The sequence below is a fragment of the Hemitrygon akajei genome, chromosome 9, assembly GCF_048418815.1.
Source record: "Hemitrygon akajei chromosome 9, sHemAka1.3, whole genome shotgun sequence".
Taxonomy (NCBI): Eukaryota; Metazoa; Chordata; class Chondrichthyes; order Myliobatiformes; family Dasyatidae; genus Hemitrygon; species Hemitrygon akajei.
The window spans coordinates 148,544,381-148,553,990 of NC_133132.1; positions in this window are offsets into that span (position 1 = coordinate 148,544,381).

Consider the following 9,610-nt stretch of genomic DNA (forward strand, 5'->3'; position numbering starts at 1 on the left):
TGAACAATATTTGAAATAAATGCAACACTTACTGTCTGTCTTTCTAATCTATTCCTCTAAATGTTTCCTACGATCTTGCACTCCTTATAACCTGAGTAATTTGTGTTCCTCCTCTAGCAGTTTATATGTTTGCATTCTTAGACCTCTTTTCTCAAGTACCACATTTAGATACATAGATGTGAATCTCTAATTTCTGTTATCATCCTGCATTTCATCTGCTGAATCGCAATTGCAGCTTGCCAGCTCTAGAAGACTGTTTCTCCTCTTGTAGTTCGGTTTTCTAGTCTTCTGAAAAGCGAGTGGGCTGGCCCTCTTGAGCACTCCAACAGCCGGAATACATTTAACTCAAAATATACCAACATTAGACAGGTCACAAAGTTAAAGCTGTTTTCTGTCATTTACGTATAAAAATATTGGCTCAGAACTGAAGGAGCAACAGTAGCTTCAGAGACCATCATACAGTGGAGGAAACATTTAACACTTCAGATCTGTTGCTATGATGGATCTGAGAAAAAGTATTGTCTGCTTTATGGTCAGACAGTTCTGACTACATTACTTTAAGACAAATCTGCCTCATCTGTGTAACAGAGACAATATTAAGGAAACAATGGACACAATAAGGAAGCTAACCATTTTAAGGTCAAAGACCATTCAGGGGAAGGTAGAAGTCCTAAAGGCGTTTGCAAACAAGCTATGTTCTTTTTTAATGAAATTCAAAGAGAAGGATTGATTTGGAATCAATTGGCAGGAGTCAGTCTCAACTAATAGCACACCACTGAGTGTGCTTATATGGAGCATTGTCACAAGAAAGCAGCACCCATCATCAAAGATCTGTACCAGCTAGGCCATGACTTCTCTTCCTCCTACTATCGGGAAGAAGGTATCGAAGCTTTAGGTCCCAGATCACCAGGATCAGGAACAGTTATTATCCTACAACCATCAGGCTCCTGAAATGATGTGATAACTTCAATCACTACTGCTCTGAGCTGTCGCTACGGCCTCCAGACTTACTTTCAAGGACTCTTTACAACTCATATTCTCAGTTTTAATTTTATCTGCTCACTTTGTCTTCTTTTGCTCATTGGTTGTTTGAGTGTCTTTATCTATGTATGGTTTCTTTTGTAAAATTCTGTTGTATTTAATTTTTTCCTCTAAATACCTGCAAAAAATGCATCTCGAGGTAGTGTACGGTAAATTTAATATACTCTACATACGTTGATGTCCAGTATATCAGCTCACTCACCTTTGATCTCCAGCAGACACTCAGCTGTCACCTGTGGCTCCAAGTAGCTGTTTGCACGCGATAGCAGCCACACCGCTTCAGCAGGCAGGTTAAACCAGGAGAGGGTAATCGGCCACCTCATACCCTGGTGAGGTAGGGACGTGCCTGTCCTAGCATGCAAAGTGAACTCCCATAGACTGGGTGGATGAGATCCAACGGCCAGGAAGGCGGTACTGCAACTCTCCGTGGAGAGTGTAGGACATGACAAGGCACAGAAGACATCATGGTCATCCACCGCAATCCACGAGGACCCCAGTTTGTGATGCCTTTTTGAGAGAGAGGAACTTCCCCAGTGCCATGGCTTTTCCACTTTAAAAACTCGACCGCACAGGTTTTCTGTGATCGTTGGACACGACAGACAACCTCCACATACTTTGATAATGAACTTACTTTGGACATTTCAGTTGGGAGATCCAGGCGTGGCCAAAGCATGAGTGTTGAGCGAGTTGCGAAGGGACCATGAATGAAGCCTTCGCCAATCAGACTTGCAGGGGATCACTTATTGGACAACACACACAAAATGCTGGAGGAACTCAGCAAGTCAGGCAGCATCTATGGAAATGAATAACAGTCAATGTTTCAGGCCGAGACCCTTCCCTGGGTGTGGTGAACTACATATACCTGTCTGGACACGCCCCCTGATGACTGCTCCTGTGGCTCCTCCCACAGACCCCTGTATAAAGGTGATGGAGGTCTGAGCCCGGCCTCTCAGTCTCCAGGATGTAGTATGGTGGTCACTCACTGCTCGTTCCTTCTTCCAGTCAATAAAAGCCGATACCTCGCTTTTACGTCTCAGAGTGAGTTATTGATGGTGCATCACTGGGACTCAGTTATAGGGTCATGCAGAAAGTGGAAGCTTAACCTCCTCCTGAATGCCAAAGGCATAATGTATAATTCTAACACATGCGCCATACAGAAGCAGAAATCGGAAAGATCTGAAATGAAGTGAAGACTATTTTACTTAGGCTAGGACTACTCATTGCTTGGGACTGCAGGGCAAACAGATTTAATAATTTGTATCTGTAATAGAGTGGAGGTTGCTTTTGGAGTTTTGGCTGTGGCTGAACATATCTGTCTTCATGATCTTAATTTACTACAGTCTTTTCATGAAGTTTGTGCTATTATGTTTGATGCTGTCCTGTTTACGACAGGACAGTCTCGAAGGTAGGTCATATTTTGTTTCTGATCTGATTTAAAGCCCATTTATTCTCTTTTAAAATACTGCATGAGTATGACATGCTTCTTGAGTTACATGGGCAAGAAGAGAGGGAGAGAAAACCAGAGAGTGGGTGAATAAAATGCATTTAGGTGTTTGTTAAATCTGTGCTGGGAAACGGTACATAAATTAATCCTGAAAGCTGTCCAAGTTAATAAAATATGATTATGGAAAAGATTCTCAATGATATTTAATATGGAAGAAGGAAATATAAGCCTGGACTTTGTAGTTTTCCTGTTTCAACTGCTTTGTTTCCCTTTCTTGGTCCTTTGTTTCAGATTCATATTCAAACTGAGGGTCATAGAGCACTACAACACAGAAGCAGGCACTTTGGCCCATCTAGTCCAAGCAAAACCATTAACTTGCTTCGTCCCATCGACTTGCAGCTGGAACATAGCACTCCATACCCTCTAAATTTCTCTGAAATTTCGAAATCAAACCCACACTTACCACTTGTGCTGACAGCTCGTTCCATTCCTTCATCACTGTCTGAGTGAAGAAGTTTCCCCTCATGTTCCCCTTAAACTTTTCACCTTTCACCCTTAACCCATGACCTCTAGTTGTAATCTCATCCAGTTTAAATGTGCTTCAGACACACACTCTCTCTCTCTCTCTCTCTCTCTCTCTCTCTCTCTCTCTCTCTCTCTCTCTCTCTCTCTCTCTCTCTCTCTCTCTCTCTCTCTCTCTCTCTCTCTCTCTCTCTCTCTCTCTCTCTCTCTCTCTCTCTCTCTCTCTCTCTCTCTCTCACAGTGAAGTGTGTCATTTGCATTAGCAACCAACTCGCCTAAGGATGTGGTTTGGGCACACGTTCCAGGGCCAAAGTGGCATGCCCACAATGCTTCAGGCATGGTAGTGTAGTGGTTAGCACAATGCTTTACAGTAGCAGTGACCCGGGTTCAATTTCTGCTGCTGCCTGTAAGGAGTTTGTACAAACAAGAGAAAATCTGCTGATGCTGGAAATCCGAGCAACACACACAAAAAGCTGGAGGAGCTCAGCAGGCCAGGCAGCATCTAAGAACAAAAGTACAGTTGATGTTTCGAGCAGGACTGGAGTTCGTATGTTCTCCCCGTGACCACATGGGTTTCCTCTGGGTGCTCCAGTTCCTCCCACAGTCCAAAGACATACAGTCTGGTAGGTTTATTGGTCATTGTAAATTGTCCCACTATTAGGCTACGGTTAAGTCGTGGGATTACATTGTATCTCTATAAATAAACACAGCACACAAAGCAGAATACAACAAACAGCAGAACAAGCCTCTCTCTTCCATCCTTTGTTTACAAGCTAATGCATTTTAAATAACGACTTTTCCTGACTGAGCTCTTATCAAAAGTTAAAGACTTGAATTTCACAATAGCCATTTGCAGTTCCTGATTATAATGAGAATTAAGTGAGCATCTAAATCTGAACTCTTATTATAACTGATAATTTTAAATAGGCATTTTAGGAAATGGTTTAGAAACATAGAAAACCTACAGCACAATACAGACCCTTCGGCCCACAAAGCTGTGCCAAACATGTCCCTACCTTAGAACTACCGAGGGTTACCCATAACCTTCTATTTTTCTGAGCTCCGTATACCTGTCTAGGAGTCTCTTAAAAGACCCTATCGTATCATTCTCCACCACCGTCGCCAACAGACCATTCCACGCACTCACCACTCTTTGTGTAAAAAACTTACCCCTTATATCTCCTCTGTACCCACATCCAAGCAGCTTAAAACTGTGCCTTCTTGTGCTAGCTATTTCAGCCCTGGGGAAAAGCCTCTGACTATCCACACGATCAATGCCTCTCATAATCTTATACACCTCTATCAGGTCACCTCTCATCCTCCGTTACTCCAAGGAAAAAAGGCCGAGTTCACTCAACCTATTCTCATAAGGCATGCTCCCCAATCCAGGCAACACCCTTGTAAATCTCCTCTGCACCCTTTCTATGGTTTCCATATCCTTCCTGTAGTGGTCCTATATAGCTGCAACATTAATTCTCTGCTAAATTCAATTCCTCGATTGATGAAGGCCAATGCACTATATGCCTTCTTAACCACAGAGTCAACTTGCGCAGCTGCTTTGAGTGTCCTATGGACTCGGACCCCAAGATCCCTCTGATCCTCCACACTGCCAAGAGTCTTACCATTAATACTATATTCTGCCATCATATTTGACCTACCAAAATGAACCACTTCGCACTTATCTGGGTTGAACTCCATCTGCCACTTCTCAGCCCAGTTTTGCATCCTATCAATGTCCCGCTGTAACATCTGACAGCCCTCTACACTATCCACAACACCCCCAATCTTTGTGTCATCAGCAAATTTACTAACCCATCCTTCCACTTACTCATCCAGATCATTTATAAAAATCACGAACAGTAGGAGTCCCAGAACAGATCCCTGAGGCACACCACTGGTGACCGACCTCCATGCAGAATATGACCCATCTACAACCACTCTTTGCCTTCTGTGGGCAAGCCAGTTCTGGATCAACAAAGCAATGTCCCTTGGATCCCTTACTTTCTCAATAAGCCTTGCATGGGGTACCTTGTCAAATGCCTTGCTGAAATCCATATATATTACATCTACAGTTCTTCCTTCATCAATGTGTTAGTCACATCCTCAAAAAACTGAATCAGGCTCATAAGGCATAACCTAACTTTCACAAAGCCATGCTGACCATTCCTAATCATATTATGCTTCTCCAATTGTTCATAAATCCTGCCTCTCAGGATCTTCTCCGTCAAATTACCAACCACTGAAGTAAGACTCACTGGTCTATAATTTCCTGGGCTATCTCTACTCCATTTCTTGAATAAGGGAACAACATCCGCAACCCTCCAAACTCCGGGAACCTCTCCCGTCCCCATTGATGATGCAAAGATCATCGCTAGAGGCTCAGCAATCTCCTCCCTCGCCTCCCAAAGTAGCCTGGGGTGCATCCCGTCAGGTCCCGGTGACTTATCCAACTTGATGCTTTGCAAAAGCTCCAGCACATCCCTTTTCTTAATATCTGCATGCTCAAACTTTTCAGTCTGCTGCAAGTCATCACTACAATCACCAAAATCCTTTTCCATCGTGAATACTGAAGCAAATTACTCATTAAGTACATCCGCTATCTCCTCCGGTTCCATACACACTTTTCGACTGTCACACTTGATTGGTCCTATTCCCTCAGGTCTTTGAGACAATCTGATAACTTCAAATGAAACCATGCTTAACACGAACACTTTTTCCAAAATGTTAGGTTTAATGTCATGCCTGAATTTTGCTGCTTAATCCAAATCCTAAGAGGAAAATATGTATTAAGTCCAGCTAAACAAAAATGTGAAAGGTTATACAAGGCATTGGTGAGGCCACACTTAGACTATTGTGTACAGTTTTGGTCACTCTGGTAAAGGAAAGATATTATTAAGCTAGAAAGAGTGCAGAAAAGATTTAACAGGATGTTGCCTAGATTCTGGGAGGCTAAATTGCAGGAGAGGTTGTGTGGACTAGGACTTTATTCCCAGGAGTGTAGGAGATTGAAAAGTAACCTGATGAATATATAAGATTATAAGGGGCATAGACAGGTCTAAATGCTAAAAATAAAGGCCATAAGCTTGAGATCAGAGCCAAGGGATGTAAAAGAAATATCAGGGATGGCATCTTAATGCAAAGATTGGTGTGTATTTGGAGTGAGCTGCTAGAAACATTGGCTGAATTGGGTACATAGCAAACTTTTAAGACCATCTAGTTAAGTACATGGATGGGAGAGGTCTAAAGGGAAATGGGTCAATTGTGGACAGATGGGACTAACTTGTTGAACAACACAGTCAGTATGGATGAGTGGGGTTGAAGGGCCTTTTTCTGGGCTGTATGATTCCCTAAATGGATTAAAGACAAAAACATTTCCATACTGTTATAACACTCACAGTCAGCCAGTACTCTCTCAGTGCTGAGAAAAAAAACCCTAATTACATTTGAAATCTTGGCTTAAATTAACTTTTAAAGTAGGTTCTGAGCTGGAGGAAATATTGGCTTCATACATGATGAACTTCATACTGACACATTAAATAGGGTAATTGGACTAAACAATCATACATGTTCAGATCTGTCTGTCTTCTCTGAACCCCTGGGGTCTGGCTGTCCACACCATTTCTAATTTCATAGAGATGTAACCATCATAGTTCCACCAAATCTGTGTCATTCTTAAAGCCTCAGGAAATGTTAATGCCGGGTTGTTGCAGAGGTGAAATGCATTCATCAGCCTTTTAAAATGTTAATAAACCCAGAACTTTTCATCAGATGGTGACAAAAGGGGATTCAGGAGCAAGATATACCAGTTAGTTGAGTGGTGTCGCAGTGACAAACTTGCACTTAATGTCAGCAAAACCAAAGAGCTGATTGTGGACTTCAGGAAGGGTAAAAACGAGGGAACACAAACCAATCCCCATAGAGGGATCAGAAGTGGAGACGGTGAGCAATTTCAAGTTCCTGGGTGTCAATATCTAACCTGGCGGCAACATATTGAAGCAGCTATAAAGAAGACAAGACAGGAGGAGTTTCATTAGGAGTTTGAAGAGATTTGGTTTCTCAACTAAAACACTCGAAAACTTCAATAAATGTACTATAGAGAACATTCTGACTGGTTACATCACCATCTGGTACGGGGAGGGGTGTGGCACAAGATCAAAGTAAGTTGCAGAAACTTGTAAAATTAGACAGCTCCATCATGGGTACTAGCCTCCATCGTATCCAAGACATCTTCAAGGAGCGGTGCCTTAGGAAGGTGACGTGCATCATTAAGGACACCCGCCACCCAGGACATGCCCTCTTCTCGTTGTTACCATCAGGAAGGAGACACAGAAGCCTGAAGGCACATTCCCGATGGTTCAGGAATGGCTTCTTCCCCTCTGCCATCCGATTTTTAAATGGACATTGAACCCATGAACTCTACCTCACTACTCTTTGTTTCTGTTCATTTGCACTACTATTTCAACTTAACTATTAAATAGACAGATAGATTGATATACACAGTCACTTATTGTAATTCAGTTTGTCTTTTCTATATTTATTTATCATGTATTTCGTTATACTGCCCAGTAGCATTAACAAATTTCACGACATATGCCAATGATATTAAACCTGATTTTGATTCTGATTCTGAAAACACCTTTTTGGATAATAGTAAAAACATCAAAAGTGGTAAGATCCCATGGTCTTAACAGTGAATGGAGTTTCCCTTCCCGCACCATTGATGCTGCCCTCATCTCTCATTTTGCAGACATCCCCACTCACCCTTGTTCCCATGCCTCAACAGTGATATCATTCCTCTTGTCCTTACCTACCACCCCATGAGCCTCCACATCTAACACATCATTCTCTGCAACTTCCGCCATTACCAAAGGGATCGCCAAACGTATCTTTATCTCCGTCCCTCCCACCACTTTCCACAGGGATTGCTCCCTCTGTGATTCCCTTGTCCATACGTCCCTCCCCACTAATCTCCCTCCCGGCACTTATCCCTGCAAGTGACCAAAGTGCCAATCCACCTCCTCCCTCACCTATATTCAGGACCCTAAACAGTCCTTCCAGGTGAAGCAACACCTCTCCAGTAAATATGCTGCTGTCACCTATCGAGCCCAGTGCCCCCGATGCAGGCTCCACTACATTGGTGATGTAAGTTGAAGGGCTGCTTCGTCAAATACTTCCACCCCATCCACCCAAAGTGGAACTTTACGGTGGCCAAACATTTTAATTCCAATTCACATTCCTGTTCTAACAAGTCAGTCGATGGCCACCTCTTGTGCCTCAATGAGGTCACCCTCAGGGTGGAGGAGCAACACCTAATATTCTGTCTGGGTAGCCTCCAACCCTGACAACATGAATATCGATTTCTCTTTCCAGTAGAAAAATTCCTCCCCCTCCCCTCTTCTTCTATTCCCCACACTGGCCTCTTAATTCTTCTCACCAGCCTATCATCTCCCCTTGGGTCCCGTCCTCCTTCCCTTTCTCCCATGGTCCACTCTCCTCTCCAGCCTTTTACCTTTCCCACCTATCTGGCTTTACCTATCCCCCTGCCCCACCCCCAAATTTTTATTCTGGCATCTTCTTCCTTCTTTTCCAGTGCTGAAGCCCAAAACGTTCACTGTTTATTCATTTCCATGGATGTTGCCTGACCTGCCGAGATCCTTCAGCACTTTTTGTGTGGTGCTCTGGATCTGGAGGGTTTCTCATGTTTATGATAAGGTTCTTTTAAAAGCCAAAGGAACCAATTTACAGACACTGTCACAACCACAGATTCAGCAACGCGGTAGATAAGGCAATTGCACGTGTCAGCTAATTACTATTTCATTGTGATAGTATTTAACTCCATTCATTCTGTCGTAGTACTTGTCGAGATTTGGACACAGATACGCTTCTCTGCCTGCATTCCGCCTTGCCTGAGAAATTGGACTGTGAGTCGACGGACTCTGAAGACTAGAGATATTTGTTCTATCTTAGTTGTTCTTTTCAGCCACAGTGTAGGCTTCGTTTTCCATTTGAGAGTTTCAGTTAATGGCCCTGTTCAGCCTAGTGTTCATTGTTTTCTTTTCCCTTTAACACTGTTCGCATTAAAGTCTGTGAACTATCGACCCGCTTCAGTGTCTCTCACTCCGCACTCGGGCCATATCCGAACCGGGTGCAAGTCTCGACCACACAAAGATGGACCCAGCAGAGAGAGGAAGAGAGCAGCTGACCTTGGCCATGAAATTCATTGGTCAGAGTGATTTGTTGAGGCAACAATGTTCTGTTGGAATCCCTATGTGTGAACTCTTGTTTCTGTTTCCATCGTGACAGAAGGATCTTGCTAAGTAATGGACCCAGCAAAGTTTGAACAGTGACGTTTTGACATTGGTGGCTTGAGGAGAGTGTGCTGGAATCCACCTACTGAGCTTCTCTAGTCTACACTGAGTCTCTTCGGTATCTATTCCAAGCTTTTCAAGTCACAAATACCCGGGTTCCCGGCTTTGTAGTCCCATGACTCAGGTCTGCATAACAAATAAGCGCTTCAAGCAAGCTTATCAATTGATTCAACAAATCATCATTCAAGTCAATAGTGTAAATTTTGGAAGAGCCCTACTCCAAAAGCAGATCCCT